The sequence below is a fragment of the Oryzias latipes genome, chromosome 8 (genome assembly GCF_002234675.1).
Source record: "Oryzias latipes chromosome 8, ASM223467v1".
Classification (NCBI taxonomy): Eukaryota; Metazoa; Chordata; class Actinopteri; order Beloniformes; family Adrianichthyidae; genus Oryzias; species Oryzias latipes.
Genome location: NC_019866.2, coordinates 10,737,965 through 10,761,033, shown reverse-complemented (window position 1 = coordinate 10,761,033; position 23,069 = coordinate 10,737,965). Strand labels below are relative to the sequence as shown.

Below are 23,069 nucleotides of genomic sequence, written 5' to 3'. Positions count from 1 at the left end.
ATGGCCAGGAAGCGTTGACGGCGCACCCCACAGAGTAGACTTGTGCCCGCTAAAGGGGGTTTGTGGGAAATGTGACCTTGGGGAAAAGAAAAACAAAGAAAAATGAATCACAATGATTTAGTGAGATAATCTATTCATTAATTACTTGCTGCCAATAGTTGAGCAGCCCCTCATCACTTTTTTGATCAGATGTGTGGTTGAGCAAACAGGTTTTAAGGAAGATAAGTGTCAGGGAAGTTGCATGTGATTTGTTGTGTCTTTGGCTCATTTAATGTATCATTTTATGTAGCCAAAATGTATTGACTAGTCTAAAGTATGTGTGTGTGTTGGTGTGTGTGTTGGTTTGTGTGCGTGCCCCATGTCTTATTAGCTCAGGGCAGGTGAGTGTTTGCTTCCCTGTCTACCTTTTATGACATCAGTGTTTGCTTAAGGACTGCACAACGTCCGATTTGTCATTGACTGTTATTGTTCAGTTCATCCAACTGGTGCCTTGAGGTTGACTTTTGTTTTGTCCCTGCAAATGAGAAATGTGTTATTTTCTTTAACTTTTCCTCTTTGGCTCAGTGTGTTTGACAAGTGTTCTTGACAAGAGCAATGACTTATAGTTGAGAGTTAACGACGGGTTTCCGACTGACTGTAACTGCAAACTCAGGATCTGCACTGAAACAGGGAAAGAGTCAAATCCTAACAAGTTAAGCAAAAAAAATAGTCTTGTCCATCCTTAACTGCAGGCAGTTTCTTGTATCACTTGAGAGAGTCAGGTCATCCGTCTTTAATTCTCCATTATGCAAACTGATGTGAGAAAAAATAAACCGTGAGACGTGCTGGAGCAGAAATGGTTCCTAACTAGGCACATCTTGTGTAAGCAGATCAGCTCTGATGATCAAAGTTGCCTCATTTGCTTTGAGTTTTAAGGAAGCTCCAGCAAATGAATTCCTCCTACTGCACTTGAGTGGTTAAGAACCATTACACTCAGCATGTGCAGCTTTACATGCTTAATTTCCTGAACGTTTTATTTAGGCTTTTGCTTCTCCTCAGTGAAAACATTTACTTTGATTTGACTAAACCAATGCTCTCTATTTCTAGATATGTGGGTAAACATTTTCTCATCAGTTATGGTCTGATATATGAATATGCACATGTGTGTTTGTGCGGCTGTTGTCCTCTGCCACCATCTGGGTGGTCCTCATGGATGGTTTGATCGTAATCCCCCTGTCCCATAAATCAGTGTCCGGGCTCTGGCCGAGAGCTGTTGCTGTGTGCTTCAGTGAATCGAGGGGCTTGAGGCACTAAGCCTAGACCCCAGCTGCTGGCCTGCCCTGTCCTGGCCACACGTCAGCTCTCCACACCACCTTTGAAATAACTCGTCACACATTACTGCCTTTGGGAAATGGCTCCAGCTCCACACTCTGATGTTAGAAGCCACAGAAGGACCAGAAAATATAACTTTATGACTGCAATGACTGTTTCCAAAAGTTCAAACGTTCCTTTAATGATAATGCAAATATATTTATTAGTAAGGGAATTGTTTTATATTGACTTGTGGCTTACGAAAAGTGACTTTGTAGCCCTTTGGGAGAGCTGCACTCAGCTCTAATGTTTCCATCTGATTGAAAGAGCTAAGATTAAAGTCATATCGTCCTCTTTGTAGGGCCTCTAGCATGAGGAGTAAGGATGAAGGCCTGTCCGAGCTGTTTGGCTTGCATACAGCTCTCCACTGAGCTTTTATCTAGGGAGATTGGCTGCAGCTCTGCCAAGACCCGACTCCTAGGGAGTGCTCCGTCCTGAGACCTGTGGCATTAATAAAGATAATGCTGTTTGGAATAATAACAGTCAATTCTATGTAATAGAAGAGACAAGAGACACGAATGTAGGCGAATACAAAGAAACCAAGATGAAAGGCTCAAAGAAGGGTCTGTGCACCTCTCTGGCTCTCATGTGGGAACCTATATCAATATTTCAACATACAAACAATGCTGAGTGGGACCCCATGCCAATTTTGACCCTACGAGCCATAAAGCAGACTTACAATTTGTTCTTTTGTCTGCTGAGATAACAGAAGCAGAGTATGACTTGTCTTTTCTATTACTGTTTCCACTTTTTTTCTCCTTCCTTCTTTCTTTTCACTCTTCTTGTTGCCCATTGCACTGTGAGTACAATTTAGTTTGATGAGCAGGTGGTCTATTTTTACGTCTGACAGTGCTTTTGGCTCCCGCCTCTGGCGTGTGGGGATCTCAGATGGAGTCAGTCATGTAGGCCAGGAGAGCAAGAGGTTTTTTCTTTTCTTTTTTGGTAGTAGCAACCTCAACGCCTTGTAGTCAGACCCATGCAGAGTGCTTCCTGAAAGACTTTTGTTGCTTAAGCTCTAAGCCGCACCCCAGATGGCTTTTGTGCAGGCTATGGACAGCCAGCAGAGTTCGTCAAGCCTGGTAAGTCTGTGGGCTCGGCAGGTAAAGCATTGCTGTTGAGACAGTCCAAGAAAGCAAAACGTTGCCATCGCTGCACCTTTTCACCTTGAATCTGAAAAGAAAACAAAGAAGAACAAAAAAAAAACTGTTGGATCAGAGCAAAGCGGCCCATACAAACAACACAGAGGCACTGAATATCAACCAGGATGGATCAAGAACAGGAGTGGGGGGCTTTTTACTCTTCTTCATCGAAAAAATGCAACAACCTGCTTTGGCTGCTTCACTGTTAATCTGAAATGTATCACATGGTGCTAATTAGGTTACCCTGATCCTCCTTGAGAGAATTAATGGCTCATTACATTATTTGCTCAACATTCCTTTGCATTAACTCAATGGTGACGCCCAAACTAACAGTCAATATTTTACAACACAAGACCATTTCTGTTTCTAAGATGCTGCCCTTTCAAAATAAAAGATAAGTACAGACAGTTCTGCAGTTGGCTAAATATTATATTTGAGTCCAACCCCCCCAAAAAAATAAAAAAATAACAAAATCTGCATTGACTACAGCAATCTGTTTCATTTGCTTAGTTTATCACCTGAAAAGTTAAAGCATGAGTCAGCCACTGGAAGCAATAAAGTCAAAATTATCATCTTTCACAGTTACAGGAAAAAAAAAAAAAAGCAGAAAGGAGCCTCTGGGTGAAAAATGGAGTGGTAACAACATGGTCAGAATGTCAGCTTGTGGTCTCTGGGCTCTGATCTATAAATCAAACTAGGAGTTAGACATTTTGCATCTTTCCCCCAAGTGTTTATGGTGGAGGTTTCACAAGTGGCTACTTCTGCTTGAACTGATAAACATGAAGGATTGGATCCAGACCCTGATGGGATCTTGCTGGAGCCCTTGGGGCTTTCAGTCACACAGAATGGGAATGTTGGTCATTTGTTTAGTAATGCTGATATTTGTCTGCTTCTAATCCAGGATTAGCTAGATTAGATGAGTTCCTTGTCGTACCCGTTTTCTGTAGTTTCAGTCTTTCACGTTTGCCCTGAAGAATTTTTCAGTGAGGTGGCATGCTTTTACTTGTGTCTGTTCTATTCAAGTTCAAGTTATTTTATGCGTTGCCTTTGGATCAACGTAAGGAATTACAGATGTATCCACTCACACAATCATGTGGATTACTATAAATAAGAGTCAATAAGAAAAACTACAAAACAGTGACTAAAATGTTTACCAACAACATTTATACTGGCAAATCCCAGGGTGCGTTTCTTGATTAGAATAAAAATAATTAAATAAATGGAAGTTTTTTAAAAACCTGCCAGGAACAAATCCACCAAAGAAAGTGAGTGTCAGTAGAATGTTAGTGGAATCAGACATAACAGAGCTTTGAGTGGTGCTGTTGTGTCAGACCTGTTTGTTAAAAAGATATAATTGAAGCTATGAATTAAAGAGGAATTTGAAACTTATTTTTCTCCTGTTTTTTTTTTTTTTTTTTTGGTTTTCCAATCTCTATCAATCAATTCCTAGTTTCCCGATGTGTTCATTAAGGGGCTACTCTTTCACACAAACATGAACAAAAGAAGATAAACCAGTACTGTGAGTCCTATAGGTGCGAAGGGTGTTATTATCTGAGTTTATGTGAGGCTAAAAGGTTAAGATTTACCGTTCCAAAATGTTTCATTTTAACATGAATGGGATGGAAATCCCAGTTCACAAACTTAGAACAAAAACTTGGCTATGCTTTTTAGAGATGCATTTTGTTCATGTCATTAAAAATAATTTGTTGGGACTTATTTTTCATAAAGATTTGTTAATTTTTAAATGTAGCATACAAAGACTTAGATTCTGCAAATATTCCCAGATATTCCCATTTTTGGCATTGGTGACAATCCTTTTATTTTACCAGTTTAACTTAAGTTCAGTAAACTGTCAAATACCTTAAAGCCTCTAACTACTCAGTGGTAATTCTAACGTTGGGTGTGACTGGAAGTTCAGCCCCTCCTCGCTCTGGACGGAAACGTTTTACTTGCTGCACATGTCTTCGCTTCAGCCACAGCATTCACTGCTGAACTTCATGCGGTGTTGTTAATTGGCAGTTTTTGGTGAGTCCAGATATGCTTCATTATGCATATCTTCCCCTGTGTCCTTCACACTGTTTGCCTTTTTTAAACATGTATTTAATTGGCTGCACAGTCACAGTCCCCTGTGGTACCTGAATGTGACCTCTTCTGACTCTGGAGGGGTGAAGGCCAAGTATTTTGCCAGTTTATAGTCTTACCCCTATATTGCTCTTCTCACACCTTTTTTATTTTATTTATTTTTTACCATGGATGGCTTTTTGCATGGAGGCTTAAATGAGGTTTTTTGTTTATTTGGGAAAATATTAAGCCTCTGAAAGTTGAAGTTTCTTGCACCATTCTGGGCTGTGTGTTTATATGAACCTCCAGCAGCTTCTAACAGGCAGTTCTGTCAACATTGTAACATGCCTGCCTCCACAGGCCCAAAGAAAGGCCACAAATTTAAGCATCAGAGGACTGGCACATTTAAAAGACCTCTCCTTGCCTGCTCCCTATTCTCCAAATACTTCAAATCAGGCTGCATCAGCGTTGCTCAAAGACTGAACAGTACTGTGATCCCACCATGGGGTGTATAGCTGTGTCTCCAGCTCTGCTACGCGTTAATCCCCATCTCTTTTAACCACAATGGGAAACATGTGCTTACCCTGTGTAGGGTACAGGCCACCAGGGGAGCGCATGTTTACCTTTGCTCTAAAACCAACATTTCACAGCTCTTGTGAGCACTCACTTCTACAGAGTTGAAAAAGGTGACACGCTGATCTCTTTGTGACGTTTTTATTTGAGAGGAGCTGATTCACAACCAGAGTGGCTTCTGTTTTTAACCTACCTCACATTTCAATTGTTTTTGTTCAATGAGCAGCAAACAAAAGTTAATATTACCCTTCCAAATTTTTTATTTTGGGAGGGTAATATTACCCAATATTACCCACTCCTGACCTCTACAGCGTCAAGGGCAAAAGCAACACAATGAGCAACACATCTGCTTCACTTTGACAAAAAAAGTTCCTTTATGAATTTTAAAGCTGTATTCACACCAAACGTGATTGGACATCAAATTTGCGGCTGGATATTTGTGCAAAAATGTGTTCATAAACTTGAGGCTTCAGACGCGTGTGCAAGGAGCCATCGCCTAAAGTTTTCATCTCTACAAAGGAGCTTTAAATATACATCTCATTTACAATCCATGGAAGACATGCATGATGCTGAGATCAGGTTTATTTATTTTGAAGAGCTCAACAAAAGCACTGGTAATCATGTCTCCATGTTTGGGTTCATGAGATCATTAAGAGACTCTCCCAGTACGTGAGTTCACCATCTACTGCAGGAGCTGCGTCTGAATCACGGCTGCTTTCACCAGTATTTCCGTGTCTCTATGACCCAGTTTGACGAATTACTGCATTAGTCCGAGGAGGGAAAAAATAAAAAAACAAGAGCAAAATTAGACAATCTTTCTATTGTTGTCTCTATGGAAAAAAGAAAAATATTATGAAGTTACGGAGTAGAACGATCAGATTCTCCTCCATGTTGGTTTTGGACTCCATCCGCTGATCGTCATCAAAATGTTATGGGCCAAAGCTGAGTCTCCGATTGGTTGACACAACATGCCTTCTTTGCCAATGTTCAGATTTTTTAACTATTGACATACCACGCCGCCCAAAATGCACCACAGGACCTCTGATCATATCCGTACATTGACTTAACATTGAAAATGGAAACCTCTGATGCACTAATCGCATTTGGTGTGAACACAGCTTAAATTATAAAAAATCAGACATGCATTCTTTTGTTGTTATGTTTACATGCCTACATTTACACAAATTAGATTATAACCAACAATAAATGAACCTAAATTGTATTTTGATGCAAACTGCCATTGCACAAACCAAATCTTTTTTTTTTCTAAAGATGATAACAAGAGCTCTGTCCTCTTGTTTGAGTATCAACACAGCTCAGGACCAGACAGGGAACATTTCAAGATGGTTGAAAAAGGAAATGCTGTGTACTGAATTGTGCTCTGCTAGTCCAACTTGGCCAGCACTTTCATCAGACATAAAGATTTGGATCAGAACACAGCTATATTAGTTTCATGCCATAGGTGGCAGTATGTTCTGCTTGACTCAACATTCACCAATAAAATATGACAAACACATACATATTTAGATTTATGTGACATTAAAAAAGCCTGCAGTCTATCACTGAATCATTACCTCAGTCATCAGTTTTACCCTCTCCAGCACACATTTTGGTATTAAAGAGGACACAACCAACAAGTGTATCTGTTATTTCTCTTGCTATCATTGGGGCTCTAATGTCAGGTGTGTTATGTGACACAGTCTGATCTTGGCCTCATCAGCTTTGACAGGTGATCTTGGGGGATGAGTGAGCTCTTCCGTGTGTAGGGATTTCCCATGTTGCCCTTCCCAATTCTGTCCTTTCCTGTCATCTTATCTGTGCATCCACTGCAATCTAACCTGGACTTCGTGCCTCTGCTCCTCTTTCTTCGTGCCGACCCTCTCCATTCCTGGCCTTCTCAGATGTCATTGGGAAAATAGAATGACCCTGGTTGAGCCAAACTGGGCTTGGCAGAGTCCTGTGTGACAGAGTCCTGACACCCCATTGTGGGCACAACATCTCAGTTTTCAAACATCCATACTTTCCCAACCCCTGACCTCTACAGCGTCAAGGGCAAAAGCAACACATCTGAAAAAAGAAAAAAACTGTTGAAGGACACTGACACTAAGGTAATATTTTCCCCTAAGTTTAATTGTATTGAATCAATTTCCCCTCTAAGTTTGGCCCACATAGACATTGATGTAGGCGATGGACTTTCCAAATGTCAGAATAAGGATGTAGATCCTGCTGTGGAGGAATGTACTAACCTCCACTGTCTGGGTCCGATTAAGCTGACCAGTCTGTCAACAAAAAAGTGACTTGAAAAGATGCAGACGGTATGGAAAAATGTGCACACTCATTGTGTTCAATTGGTCTGTTGCCTTGAGCTGCTTTTGAAGCATTGAATAAGTCAGCAATATACTTTGTTTTTAACTAGAAGTCACTGACTGAAACAAATTAGAATTTAATTAAAGCAGAACAAATGACTGGGATTTTCTTGTTTTTAATCAATCAGTGCTCGGTAACCTGAACGGGATTTGAATCATTTGTGAATCATCTATCATTTACATTCCAACTACAAGCACTGTAAACATGTTCCCACATGTGCTCATTCCACAGCAGAGCTCCCAAATGGCAGTCAGAAAATACAACAACAGAGAATAAACTTTTTGCATCTTTTTATAACTTCTTCTTAACTTAGACAGTCACACAGTCAATTCAAGTATGTTTTCTTTATGTTTTTTGACTGTGTTCATTCTTGGTGCAGGAGGTTTGGGAATACACACAAGCAAAATGGTTCCTTCAGTAAAATCTGATTAAGCCGATTGTGTGTGTGTGTGTGTGTGTGTTTGCACGTGTGTGCGTTAGGTTGGTGCATGGACATGAGCTTTAAATGTGAGTGTTTACTTGCAGACCCCAGCTCAGCTCGAAGACGTAATCTGATTTGCAGAGAGGAATGGGTCGTTTCACATGACTGGTTTAAAGGACCGCTGGCGCAAGGCTGTGCCAGCGTCCCTGCTCAGTTTGTGCGTTAATATCCATGTGTGCTCGCATGCTTGACTCTGTGCAGAATTTATTTGTTTTCAAAGAATGCGCTGCAGAAGTACGAGTGTTTGTTGGTACAGGGTCCCTCACGGTAGAAAAAGAAGAGGTGTTGAAGTTTGTGGTGTGGTTGAGCAAAACCACATCAGCAAAACGACATTCATTCCGTTCTCCTCGCTTTTGAACAAAATTTGTTTGAGGAAAAGCAACGTGAAGTAAGACCACTGCTAATAAACAGTTAATTACGGTACATATCTGGAAAAATGCGCTTTTTTTCCTTTTTGTTTGCTACTGTCTGGTTGAATAATTTTAAGCTTTATGTATGGACTAAACGACGATCAAAATCTTCTAGTAGCTTCAAGACTTAAAAAAAAAAAAACCTTGAAAAAAAAGCAACTTAAGGATCAAATTCCCAAACCTTTCTCTCTTCTAAAGTTAATGTCTAAGTAAAAAGATTTTCTGTCTGTGGTGCATGTGGTTCATCATGTGATTATCATCGGTGATTGGCCGGAGGAAATGACCACAATAAATGTGTGTCATCTGGCCTTGTTAATGAATTCAGGTTGATTTCCATCTTGGGGTCATTAGTTGTGGTCATCCTATACACAAGCAGAAGTGATGAAGGGCTTGAGGTGATTATGTGTGCAACCCCACGCAGAATTTTTGGTGTTTTCAACTACAAGCTAATTAAAAATGTTAGCAGATATTGTTTGTGTGAGCGTCCATCTGTCTGTGTTCATGCCACTTTGTGTGAAAGGTTCAAGAGTGTTTGTCTGGTGTTTGTGGCCGTGGAGAGTCTATAAGCAGAACGATGCAGCGAGCAGGAAGCTCTGATCCCATCAGGCATGTCAGCAGGGGCAGTTTTTCATAAGGTAGTAATCTTGCCACACAAAGGGGCGTCCAATATTAGACAGAGCCCCTACCCCTGAGCTAATCAAGACCTGACCCACCCTTCTCTTGGCTCACCAACTCTCCAAACATTACCTCATCAAGAGGCTAAGCCTAGCCACATGAAACTCCAGCTTTCTGGCGTACAAGATAACTCACTTAGCACAGCATGATGGTTTGAAAAAATTCGAAATGCAAGAAAGAGAATAAAAGAAGCAAGAACTGCCTGTAACTACCTATGGTGTCTGGTGCCAGAGAAAGGTATTTTAAAAGGCAAAGGAAAGAAAGAATCATTTTACCATGTCTTCCAGAAACTCTGTGAAGCAATTTCGCTGTATTGAATTTCCCTCCCCATCGTCCCGTTATTGCTGCTTTCCCCTCAACTCTTGGAGACTTCAATTTGAAAGGAGTTTTTTTTTATTTTTTTTATTTTGGTCCAGGCTTTGTGTCACTCGGAAACACTGCATTTGTTTCCAAGGAAACAGGTCTGGGACAGAGAAACTCGAAGGCAGGGAGCACTTTTGTTTGTGAACGGATGAAGGGCAACCCGAATTGTCACTGAGCCAGAGATTACAGTTTCAGTCCTAAAACAAGTTAATAGAGGCGCAGATTGTTGATTCAGTATCTGTGTGAACCCTTTCTGTTAGGAAAAGCAAAACAGCCTGAAAAAAGTTTAATCAGTACAAGTGAAAAATAATTTTGGTAGCTCACCTTGTCCTAATTTACTAAGTTTCCCTGAATCCTGATTTACCCGTATTTTCACGACCTTAGGGTGCACTGGGTTATTGGGCGCAGTTTCAGTTATGGTTGATTTTTCGGTATTTGACACATACAAAAGGTGCACCGGCTTTTCAGGCGTGGGCACGTTAACACATACTGGTGAAAAATGCATGCTAGTGTGTGTTTAAAAAAGCCAGCGGGAGCGAAACGGAGTTGGTTGAGATTTATTTTTTTATTTTTTCAGTCATCAATCAGCATCCAAAAATCCATCAAAGTCCTCATCTTCTAGGTCTGAAATGAACAGCTGGGCTAAATTTCTATCAAACACGGCAGGTTCTCTTTCGTCATAGTCAGAGTTCGTCTCGTTGCTGTGCGGGTCCTCATGAATGATGCCGGCTTTTCCGCACTTCGAAAGCACTGCAAGCAGACACGTTAGCCCAAGCTCCAGCAATTCATTCACAAATTGTGGCGTAACTCGCCCGGCGCTGCCTTCCACAATAATAAAAGCTGTGTCCCGTTGTGCGTATCGCTACCGCGCTGCTCCGGTTCATTTTGACATCTTACTGGGATGTCTAAAGTCAGCGGCACCTCGTCCATGTTGGTGATGTAGTTGGGCTGGAGATGTTTGTCGGCGATCTTTTTACTGCAGAATGAGCGGAAGATCAATAGCTGTTCGTTTTTAATCCACTGGAAGTTGCTGCAGCATCGTAATCCTCGCCCGCATGGAAAGATGACTGCTTTTATAAAGTGAAAGTGAAAGCTATCAAACTCGGCTGCGTCTTCTTGACTTGTCGGAGTTCGTTTTCCAGCTTCCTCCACTTGTGAACCATGGATTCATTCAGCATGAATTCTCTCGCAGCTGCTCCAATGTTCCTCTGCGTAGCTAATAGCTTGCAATTTAAACTGTGCTTCAGCAATGTTGTAAACAATTTTGTTATGTTGTTCACTCCCACACTTCCATTCCACGTTCTCATGCCGTCTTCTTCTTCTACGTCCCACAACAACACATTAGGTGCACTCATAGGGCACCCCTACATTTTGGAGAAAATTTAAGACCTTTAAGGACGCCTTATGGTCGTGAAAATACGGTACATAAGTGGAGATAATTCAACAAAATACAAAAAAATCTTTATTTGTTAAAGACTATGATTCATCATAGAGGTAATTTTACGGCGGCCGTGGTGCAGCGGGAGGGCGGTCGACCCATGATCGTAATATTGCAGGTTCGATTCCTGCCTTGCACACCCATACGTTGAAGTGTCCTTGGGCAAGATACTGAACTAGAGTTCCGGAGCCACCACCAGTGTGTGAATGTGTGTGTGAATGACTGGATGAATGGGTCTGTGATTGTAAAGCACTTTGGGCCTTGTAGGTAGAAGGTATACGCCATTTACGCCAACTTGGACAAGGCCTGAATGGCATGTTTAACAAAAAATTACCTGAATTTGATTAAGCTCAACTTTGGGTGTCTAAATTGACTAAGAATTCAGAAATTCATTTAAAAAAAAGCACAAGACTCATTTGTTTGTTAAAAAGAATCCACGATGAAAATTAGGGCAGAGTTTTATTTATTTGTTGTTGTTGCTGTAAAAAGTCTAAACAATTAATTGGCACAAAATGTTCTTGAGTGAAAAATGAAAAAACTGACTGATTAAAGTTTGCAGCTGAGGCAAAACAAATTTTTTGTGCACTGGTAGGAGTTTCAGTCAACTTATCACTAAATGGAAATTAGTAATTGGTTTAAAAAAGTAGAAAATAAAAAAATCAAGAATGAAGTTATCTGAGATTGCTGAGTTTAGTTTGAACTTTGAGTTTGTTCAGTTCTGTTGTCCTAATTCTTGAAATCACAAACATATCACACAAAATCTGATTCTAAAACTAGGAAACAGTATTAGATAAATTTCAAATTCAGGAGGTAGCAATGTGATTATACAAAGCTACTTAAAGTGAGGCCAGAGTTAAGGATGACAAATGTCCTGCATTGATTGATGACCTTAGACATTCTAGAGCAGATTGGAGCAAACTGTTCACAAAATAGCAAAATATACTATGCCACTTAATTTCTTATTATGCTGTATAATTTATGACTACAAACTGCAGTCAATGGATAGCTCCATTGATTTGTGATAATGCAAAGTGGTGAGCTAATTAGTTAAAAAACAAATTCACTAAAAAATCTAAGCTCATATCTAGAAAAGGCAACCATTTTTGATTTTTTTTTAACTTTAACATTTTCCTTGGATTGGTTCATATCTATTGTCTTTTTGTTTTTCTTTCTTGTTAATCCACATGCAAAAGTTTCCTCAATTTTACTTTTTTTATTTACATGTGATTATTATGACTATTTCTGAGCGGTCCTATTTCCTTTTATCTTTTACAGAAGGTCCCATTTCTGTACCATGGAGAGACTGAGTAATGGAAAGATGATCTCAACGGGTTTAACCAGGTAAGGATGACTGATTCTCTAATGCCTTCGTGAATTTTATGATCACATTGTTGTCTTAGGAAAGGAAAGAAATGGAGGAAGAAAGTGATTCCTAAATAAAGATAAGATCATGGTGGTTGCACCGAACTTATGCCCATGTTTTTTTTTCTTCCTTTTTTCCCTACAACATTGTGTAACCCAAGTTGTGATAGTTAAGTTAAGAATGCAGGGGCACAGACGTATCACTTCCGTCAGGAGCCTCAGATCCCTTCAGTGGAGCTGAATGAAGATATGCTTTGATGGCCCACCACAGAGTCGGTGGCTTTCAAAGAAACCTGTTGATGGGACAGCAGGGCAGCCGTCAGACTACATGAGAGGTACTGTATTGGTGGACCTCTCAGGGTGGTCGTGGCTACTCTTAGTGGAGGTCAAACTAGCTTAACCTTAACGCGAGTAGTCATTTTCTTCAGATTTGAGTCGAACATTATCTTCTTTTTCCCTATCTGCTTGGTGTTTTTCTTAAAGGGCAGAAAACTGTGTGGGGATGGCAGGGCGCCAGCAGACAGGTACAGAAGATGTGCTGATGAGGAGGGTGATAAAGGCTGGCCAAGTTTTCAGCCTAAGGCACAGAAAGGTGTTCATGGGCAGGCTAAGACTTCAAGGCAAGTTGGGGCCTGGTTTAGTGTGCTGATGGTGCTCTGGCTTGGCTCCAAGGTGAAGAAACGTGGGAAGGGAAAAACCAGCTTGAAGGCCAAATGGAGGCCAAAAAATAAGGGAAAGGAGTACTGTCAAGAAACCGAAGAAGCAGATGTGTAAAAAAGAGGATTGATAAATGGCAGAGTTGGTAAGATGTGCTCTACAAAAAGTTAGAGAAGGGGGCACAAAGGAGGAATGGAAAACTGAGGTCATGTGTTGTAAGCTGATGGAACGTGACTTCTCACAGGTAAAACACCTCAGATGTGCAGGCAAGCAGAAAGAAGATGAGACTTGATGATTGATGACTACTTATCCTGTGACACATTGCTTCTTCCCGGGGCAAAGAATAGGCGAGACAGGCCGGTCCCACCACTTTGCTGGCATTACAACAGCAGGGTTAAATGGTTGGTGTGCGTGGGTGGACAATGCATTTTCAGTTTTTTGGAAGGCTGCAGTTGCAAGCCCAGGTACTGCACAGTCTGGGTTGTCAAGAGGCCACCTACCTGCATTACCTCATAGGGAGACATGCTCCAAAGGAAAAGAAGACTTTCTACAGTCAACACCTAGATACCAAACCTATTTGTGTGTATTTTTGTGTATTTTTATACACAGTCAACTGTTTTTATTTAGAAACTTCAAATTAGTAATGCTCTCAGGATGAGAAATTTCATTTATAATGTTGTGTGTTGGTCAGCATTGTATTTTAGGCTTTGAAATGTCCAATCTCTAAATGCCAAATTTAAAGTCCTTAGAGTGGATCTCCCAACCTGAGAAAAAGTGTTTGCATAAAAAATCAATACCTTCAAGTTTTCTTTTTTTAGGATGTAGGAGATGTGCTGATGTATAAGCAAGTTGTTTTAAACCTTGGTCAGTCATTATTATTATTATTAATATTATTATTTTTATTATGTTTTTAGGACTCCACTAAGTCCTGATTTGGACTGTAGACCAACATCTACATCTGCAAATGTTTCCTCCTGGCATGAGGTCCATCACTGGGACTCTGGTCCTAAGAATCGATTCAACCTGTGGAACTACAAAAGCAAGGATACAAACCCAGCAGAATTTTTAATTTTATTCGAACACTATGGAGCAGCAAAGGTAATATCTAGAAAGAAGCATTCTTTAGAAAAGAGAGCATCATCATCTACAAATTGATTTACTTTTTTCTTTGTATCTGAAATAGTCTTGGTATTATTCTTATTTATTTAAAATGTTTGTGTACATATAAAATTTTCTTATGTGCAATAAATCTACTTGCAATAAAGGGTCCACAGGAAAATTGCTCCAAATGTGAAAATTTGTCTTCAATCTCCTTCACAAAGAAGTCATTGTCATCACAGTAAATGTAAACCAAAAACTCTCCTAATCCAGCTGCATATTTTTGTGACACATTGTCAGCTTTCATTAATGCTGGATAAAGTTCTTGCCAAGTTTTGCATTGTGATTTACTGCTGTCTGTAAAACCTTAACGGAAATAAAAAAAATGTAAAAAGTTATCAACCGCTTCTAGTTTGTTGACTAATTGCAGCAGGGAATTTATGGAAGTTACTGTGGAAATACTTTAATTTCTGTCATGTTTTTTTTTATTTTTGTATTTCTTCTATTACATTGTTTTTTGAGGAGTGGTTCTTGTACTGGATGGTATGGTGGCCCTGAAGTGCAAATCACTCTACACAAAAGCAAATTGAAGATCACGACAATCAAAAAAGCAAAATAAAATAATTATAAACAACGTTACTGTTTAGGAATTTGAACAAAATTTCATAAACCAAAAATTCTAACTGGAAAAGGTAGGTATTATAGGACATTACTTATTGGATGGTGACTTGACTTTTAAAGAAGAGGAAAAGCAGAGGGAACTGTGGTAAAGAGTTGATTGAGCAATATAATCTTTTGCTGTGGCTGTGGTCAAAATGCTTACATAAATATTTTCTGTTGGAAGATACTCCCAAATAATTTCCTGTTGAAAAGATGGACAAACGTCATCATCTCGCTGATGTTTTTATTTTTATTTTGTTTCATTCATTCGTCTTCCAAGTCCGCTTCCTGAACAGATCGCCAGTCTATCGCAGGGCCACACAAAACACACACCCATGCACACTCGCACTTATGGACAATTTAGAGTGACCAATTAACCTATGAAGCATGTTTCTGGACAGTGGGAGGAAGCCAGAGTCCCCCGGAGAAAACCCACACATGCATGGAGAGGACATGCAAACGCAACACAGAAAGGTCCCCCATTGATGTTCTGTTTCAAGTCCCCCCAACCAGGACTGGAACTGGAGGCCTCCTTCCTGTGAGGCAAGAGCGCTAATCACTGCACCACCGTGTTTCATTTATTGACATTTCATGTTGATTTGTGGAAAATACTTTTGTTTTCTGAAATGTTTACTTTATATTTAGTGGGGTTTTTTTTGTTTTTGTTTTTTTGGAATTACACTTGGTTTCTGGAATTTTGTTTTGTTTTCTAAAATGTAGTGTTATTTATTTATGACTTTTTGATTTGAGTTTTTGTGTTCAGTGATTCATTGATGTAAAATTGTTCTTCAGGGCCATCGCAGGTTTGATTGTTGTGTCACGATTATCCGTTAACTCAGAATGTTGTACGCAATGTTGGTCCATGATAGAACCTAAGTTAAAACAACCAAACATTCTTTAGTATACATTCTTTCGTGATCTGAAGCAATATTAAGAAATTATGCTTGTTTTTTTTCTAAATGTTTGCATACTTGTGATTCCCATCAATTCAAATCAACACCAAAATTTAATTGATGCCACCTAGTGCCTTTAAAGTGGAACTAATTGAAACTTGTTCACTTTCACTTTATCAAATTAGGAGAAGTTCAACGTAAATATGGAAACTTGTGACATTTAAATGTTAGTTTTGTAATGGTACTACAAAACTACGCAATGTTCTTGACCCTTTAATTTGCTGATGTGGTATTTTTTTGTGATGTCATTTTTATTGTTCCTAAACAGTTAACCACTAGGACTTTTTTATTCTTCTCATTTTTGAGATGGTAACAAATAATGATTCCAGAGAAAACCTGTGTTTCCCTGCTGATTTACTTTTCCTACACTCTAAAATATGTTAGAGAAGTGTTGAATGTCACAGTGTAGATCAACATGACTCAAACCATGGGGAGTTTTCAACCATTCCAAGAATAAAAATCCCCACAGTGCTTTGTTTTCTGTAGAAAGCTACTCCAGAGTACATTGTAAATGCATATGTTGTTTTCTATTTTGTCTGAAAAAGTTCAGCGGTGGTTCCCATTCAAACGCTGTTTACTGTCAATTTACATTGGTGGGAGCTATGGACGCAGTGGGGGATGGGATGTGGGTGCAGGAGTGTAATGGGTTGCTAAGGGTGTAATTATTCCTTGAGGGGTTGAATATTGATGTCTTTCTGGGATAAAACAAAGAAGAACGAGTTGGCCTTTACTGCAGTTTGTTCAGGCTTTTATACTCATGCTTGACAATCTTCTGACAAGCTGGTCAAAGCATCAGAGGGATCATATTAAGACTCAGATTTTAAGGGGAAAGGGTCAGTAGAAATTGAAAGAGGTATAGGGCAGTGAAGGCCCCCGCGTGATGTTCTGGAACTTGAGCTTCATGACATCTTTATGGCCCTGATTATGGTCAACAACATTAGCATGTCCACAATGCACTTCTTTGCTTGTCTGCCTGCCTTGCTTTTATAACCCCCCCCCCCCCCCCACTCACACACACACATACACGTACACACAACTATTTTTTTTGGGGGGGGGTGACCTCACTGCAGCTCTCAATTCACCGCACTTCTATAGCTTTGAATGGACCGGCTCAACAAAAGGTGACATAATTTTCTCAGGGTTTGATTGGCCCCCTCCATGCCACAAGATGACATCATTCAACCCCCGCCGCAACACATTAACACAAGCACTGGCAAACAATTGCCCCCCATCCCCTATGTTCTTGGATGCTGGGTTGTCAAGACAGCAGGCCTGGATGGCAGGGCAGGACTTGGCAGCGTTCTGAAACGTTGCAGTGAGTCAGGCAGCGTGTGGTAAACAGGCTTGAGAAATGACACAGGCTTGTCAAAGGGAGGAATGAAAAATTATTTCCTTTATAAATTATGGTTATTACTTGTATATGCATTTTTCTTTCATATTATTACATTGGAAACGTATAACAATAAGTCTCTAAATTCAAATTAAAAAAGAATTTAGATCAATTTTTCTATCGAACATTGGTAAAACTCCAACTGTTTTACAAACAAAAGAGTTGCCACTTGCTCCCTACAACCTGTAACCCTGATTAATAAATGCCTTGTTTTATCCTGGTGTGTCTCCAGGAGCATTACACATCCTCTGCACCAGAGTATCACACACGTACAAATGACCACTTCCTCTTGGAACTGTCATTAATGAGGATAATTTGAAGTGAGGTTAAAATACAGTTTGGAGCCAAACCTTGTTGGTTACAAACACTCTTGCAGCATAGACGCCTTTGAGCGCGCTCCAAACCATTTTCTCAAACTGGAGCTTTAACCAAAGTGGGGGGAAAGAAATGAAAGAATTCCCACTTGGTTTTGGAGTTATTCCATGATTTCTGAGATTGTGTCCAATTACGTTAAAAAGTCACATTTAATGAGTGGTGCTGCATTACATTTCGCTTGTTTTAAGAACACATGATAACTTCCGACGTCTCCACAACTGTTTTGTGTCCAGAGCTCTCCCCTGTTCAGGTTTCAGGCCCTGTTCTTGCTATTCTTTGTGGTGTGATGTAATTTACTGTGGTGTTGCGGTGAGGCCACTCCTCGGACTTCCTTTGAAGGAAGCATAGCTTTTAGTGGGTTCTTCATCTTCATTGAGGTTTCACTGCGTATTGGTTACGTCTGGCACACCGTGGATGCATAGGCTCACAGTGTCCATGACGTTAATCAAGAGAATAGTGAGAATAGCTAACTTTTATTTATACTTTATGACTTTTTCTAATTTTAATGTGATTTTCTTTCTTAAACAGAACTATCTATGCACAATTGCTGCACTAAACCAACAGTTGGCATTCATGGCTTATTTATGGTCACACTGTTGATTGGCATGGGTATATGGAAAAGGATGTGCATGGCAAGGTACCCCTGGGTGTCACCCTCTCCATCTCTCGTTTCTGTAATTCTCTCTTAATCCTCATTGAGAGGGAGAAGAGGAGACTGTGGAAGTGGGGCGGGTTGAGGAGGAGGGGAGCAACACAGCAGGCCAAAGGCTCCACTGACATCCATGGGAATCTGCAGATCTATTCAGCAGCAATTATCAGCATCAATGCAGAGAGGCGCAGTGGCAAGGCAAGAGGTGGGGGCCAGGGGGTGTGGGACAGCTCTGGGGGCAGCGCCTTAGCAAGAGAAATGGAAAATACAGGGAACGAAGAGAGCCAATAGGTTGTGGGGAGTGAAAGTGAAAGAGGTGGTGATGTACAGAGAGACGTGGGTTCTCTTTTTTAGGATGGCAAAGATGATGTTATCTTGACCTCATGAGCAAGCAGATTGTTTTTACCCTCCCCTCCCCTCCCCTCCTTCACTGAGCAGAATTTCCCTTTTTTCTGTGTCTGGTCTCTGAGGAAGTGATTACAAGAAGAGACATTTTGACACATGAAATTACAGCCAACAATCAAAAGTGCAGCTTTTAATCAAAGCTTCCATTTTTATTAATTACAAAAATAAACTCACTTTAATTTCCATAAAATGACATTGGTTTTGTTTGATCAATAAATGATCATTTGAAAACCAATGCACTGAAGTCTTTTCATGTGAAATAATGTGCAACTGTAGACCTTCTCAAGTCTATGCTGCCAGCTCTCTGCTTTCCCCACCCCCCCACATCATACATCACTCTGACAGGCCATTTCACTCCTGGATTCAGAATTCAGGCTGAAAGACCACTTTAAACACTCAGAGTTGTCCCCGTTTGGTGAGAACGTCACTCCCATCCCGCCGAACACCAGGTTTGAACTTTAGCCAAGTAGGAGAGCCAGATCTGTCTGACAGGGGGAAATTATGACAAATGATGCATTTTCTCTCCATCTTTACTCATTTTTTCTTTCTTCACATGAAAATCTGAAATTTTCCAGCTGAGGGGGATTTGCTGCAGCAGCTTTAGTGGGCTGACCTTTTACTGCTAGTTAAAGAGGAACGGCTGCATTTAGATGGAAGGCCGAAACTTTTAGAGGTGTGTTTTCTTCATGAGTGTGGCTCAATTCTTTCTCTGACAGAAAAAAAAGGTCAAGTCAAAGGTTACGTTTACACTTGTCCTTTTCGTTAGAAGAGCTGGTGATACTCTGGAGTTTACCTCGGAAACACTGTCAGATGTCTCATTATGTGTTTGGTGAATTTAGATAGATGGTGTCAAGTTGTCAGCTGCAGGGATAAATGATGCCTTGATGTAAAACTGTCAAAACGAAATCTCCCAGCAAGTTGTTTTTTATAGTCTGCAAGTTGGATGAATTTTTTTTTCTTATGTATCTTTTCAGTAATTGTTTTTTGCATTTCTACCAAATCGTGGTGTTATTAATGTAAAATCAGTTTGCTAATTTTCAAAAAAAATAAAAAAAAGATATTTTAAGTAAGGAGTAAGAAATCCATTAAGACCAAGAAAAAAATTCATTCATTAAATACATTCACTAAAGATTACCTGCTGTATATGAATATTTTAATATGCAAAATTATTTTTGTCTAAAAAAACACTTGTTTTCCATTACTTTACACTCATAGATTTCTATAGAAAAAAATACATCAGACCACACATCCTAAAAGAGCAATCATGGATGATAACCTTATCCTCTAGGATTTAAAAATGGACAGTTTTTGCTTAATGTGAAAAGACAAAAAAAATTGATTTCAACATTGATGTGACAGAGCAACAATCTTAACTTAAATGTCACTTTTTGTCATAAGTACAAGTCCTAAATTTGGAAATATTCAAGTAAAGGGAGCTTTTTTTCTATAAATGGAAAGAAAGTTGGTAACGATGAAAACAACCAGGTTAAGTTAATGTACTTCAAATTCCACCCCCCAAGTACAGCGTTTAGATTACCATCCATACCATGTGTTTACATACATGACATTCAAACCGCTTGTCACATTAAATAAACACCAGTTTCTTTTAAAAGTGTCCCATTCTGCACCTTTGGAAATGTTTATTTCATTGCAATTGCACCATGTAGATAAAACCCATTTTCAAACAACTTTCAATACTTACATCCAATGCAAAAAAAGACTGTATACTGTATATGCATGGGCAATGACCCCCCGTCTGCTGTAACTGACACCATCACATGTGATGGCAGCAAAAAAGAAAAAAAAACTAAATATAGAAATACTACAAAAAAACACAAACAACTAAAAATAAGAGACAAACAAAACCTAAGGATGGACAGTCAAACAGACAAATAGACATAAAAAGGGCACAAATGAGTATTCTGCTTGTAAATGCCAGGTAAATGCAGAAGATAGCATCAGAAAGAGCAATCTATAAAAACTCGTAAGATATGTCAAAAAGATCAAAGGAAAAGAAAGATGAACTGTTCCGATGTTTCTTTTTTTAATGCATTCTAGGGGCACAGAAGGATTTGACACTGTAAACTTTCAGCTCAACCAGACTCAGCCCCCTTGATTTTCTACCTTTGCCCCAAAGTAGGGCTGGCTATTTCCAGGCCTTCAGCAAAAATCTCATAGCCCTTATTGTATCTCATACAATCATGGATTGCTGTGTTTGATAAAAGAGAGAGTTATAATTGATTGTTTTCTTTAAATGAACTCAAAGAAACAATATCTGAAAATGTCCAAAATTTATGGAAGCATTCTTGCTCCATACAATGTTCAGTAACTTAAAGAAATGGAAGACCTTGGGGGAAATTTCAGGCAGGCAGCTCAGCAGTGCATTTACCTGTTTACACTTCCACGTGGACGGTTCAGCCAATTAACTCACCTGTTCCGAGACCTATTTAAAGAACCAGGTGTGCGCTCTACGCCTTCAGTCATCCATTTGTGCGTACGTTGCGTTTGTCGCCCCACCCTCCTCCCCGGCTTCCACCTGTGAGCTCCGTGGGGGTTAGTTTTATACCCAAAGTTTTCAATGGAGATCTTGTTTTATCGGATCTGAACGGAGCCTTGTGCCAAACTAAAATCTGGAAAATAAAGCTTTTTCTACTGAACAAGTTGTCTGACCGAAATTAAGCTTTTTTTTCCTGTTGCCAAACAAATGATTTAAGCACCTTATTAAGTATTTTGTAGTTGTGAAGGGTGATTTGAAAGTGCCGCATGGTTGTATTTTCTTGCCTTTACCGCTGTGACAGCATGCAGCTACCCACCCAGCAGGAATTCAATGGTCAGGGAAAGCAGTGACCCTTTGACATGCACACACAAAGTTCCTCTTTACACGCAGCGCTTGAATTTCGTTTCCTGATGTGTAAAGCTTGCAGAAGGGTGAGGAACAACAAGAACTAACACATCCATCTATCACAATGATAGCCCCAACGAGAAGGTGCTGCAGTGCCACTCACGTTGAGGGGACGGCAGGTGACTTGGGTTCTCATGACATCTTGCAGTGAGTCTAAACTAATCCCAAATTCTGATTCCACATCTCACATTTAATGATAAACACGGTTCTCAGATAACCAGTCAGTGAGCCCGATAAGGCCTGTCATTCCTGTATCTGGTCGGGTCGATAGCTGTCGGGTTTGGTGGTAGTTAAGCCTTTGTTTACACAGCCAGTGAGGCTCTCAGTACAAACAGTGAATCAATCGCTTCATTCAGTTAGAAATTCACAGGCGTGTTTTCACACAGCTAAATATTTTGCATTCACGACAAGGGCAGGTTTATTAAAGCATCTATTAGAATTCGATTTAATGTGTCTCACTAAAAAAAGACACTTCACTGCTTTCCACTTCACTGACTTGTTTCTCAACTCATTAAAACTAACTACATCCTTTATTGTGTTTTAGATTATTAGATGCAAATAAGTATTTAGTGTCCAAATTTATTCAAATTTGAACAAATTAAAAGCATGAAACCTTTTGAGTGAGTTACATTTGTTCTACTAACAGTTCCAGACCTCAAAGCTGTTTAAATGCATGCAGAAGTAACTTGGGCTTGGTTTGTTAAACACATATTTACAGCACGGATTTCAAACAAGAGATTAGTATGTAAAATAATTCAGATGTTTTTGACCTATTTAGGTTTTCTGTTAAATGTTTAAACATCTTTGTTTTTGTTGTTTATGACCCGCATACTTTTTTTTTTGTGGTGTTCAAGTCTTTTTTTGACTACAGCTGGATAACATTTCTAGACATTCAGAAATTAAAAGGATTTTAAAGATCAAACCTAACTTTTCAGAAACTTCAAAAACAAAAATGTGTTGATAAAACTTTAAAAATAATTCTAAAAAATCCCTTGCCTACCTTTTTAATAAAAAATAGCTCGTATTACGTTGAACAACTTCAAAGAACTTCTAGGAATTTACTTTCTCATGACAAATAGCAAAAAAACTCTCCAATTGAGGCTGAAAGTTGAAATCTACTTGCATCCTGTGTGCAGAGATATCAACGTAATCTGTCACTGATATGGCCCTTCTTTACTTTTTATCTTGAAACAGAAGATGATCAAAATACAACAAAGTCAACTTTTTGGTTCCCTTGTGTTTTTTTTAGCTTTGTTCATCAAGACTGAAATGCAGTTCAGAGGGTTGATGTTGCACGATCTTATCAGAGGAGCCCAGAATGTCCGTTGCCAGAAATTTAGAATACTTCCTCCTTCATCCAAAGCTGCTGAAAACTATTCATGCTTCTCTGTAGAAAATCATTTGTATAAACAAAAAAAGTAGCTTGTTTGTGTGTGTTTTTTTCATTTAAGAAATGCAACATGAAACGCACACAATGTAACCATTTCTCAAAATGTTCCAATAAATTATTATTATAATTTTTAAATGTAAACATTTTACTTGAACAAAATTAATTCTCAATAAACCGATGTTATTTAAACCTTTCTGGAGGCAACACAGCGAGCCCATTAATGAAGCCATTGCAGTAATTGAGGCAAGCTGCTCCACAGTATTTACCTTCAGTCTGCTCTGATATAAGCATCAGCTCAAAAGAATATTATTTTAGTTTTGAGAAAGGCATATTTGCCATCCACGGGGGAACTGGATTGAAATGCAGCAGTC

At 39.5% G+C, this 23,069-nt stretch overlaps 1 long non-coding RNA gene across 1 annotated transcript in view; it reads left to right on the top strand.

The window, feature by feature from the left end:
- The window catches only part of LOC105354559, a 45,052-nt gene extending 30,680 nt beyond the window's left edge, over window positions 1-14,372 (top strand). The window contains exons 3-4 of the long non-coding RNA XR_909154.3: window positions 12,133-12,198; window positions 13,791-14,372. This is a non-coding gene — a long non-coding RNA (uncharacterized LOC105354559). The remainder of the gene's footprint in view (window positions 1-12,132; window positions 12,199-13,790) is intronic.
- The last annotated feature ends 8,697 nt before the right edge of the window (window positions 14,373-23,069 follow it).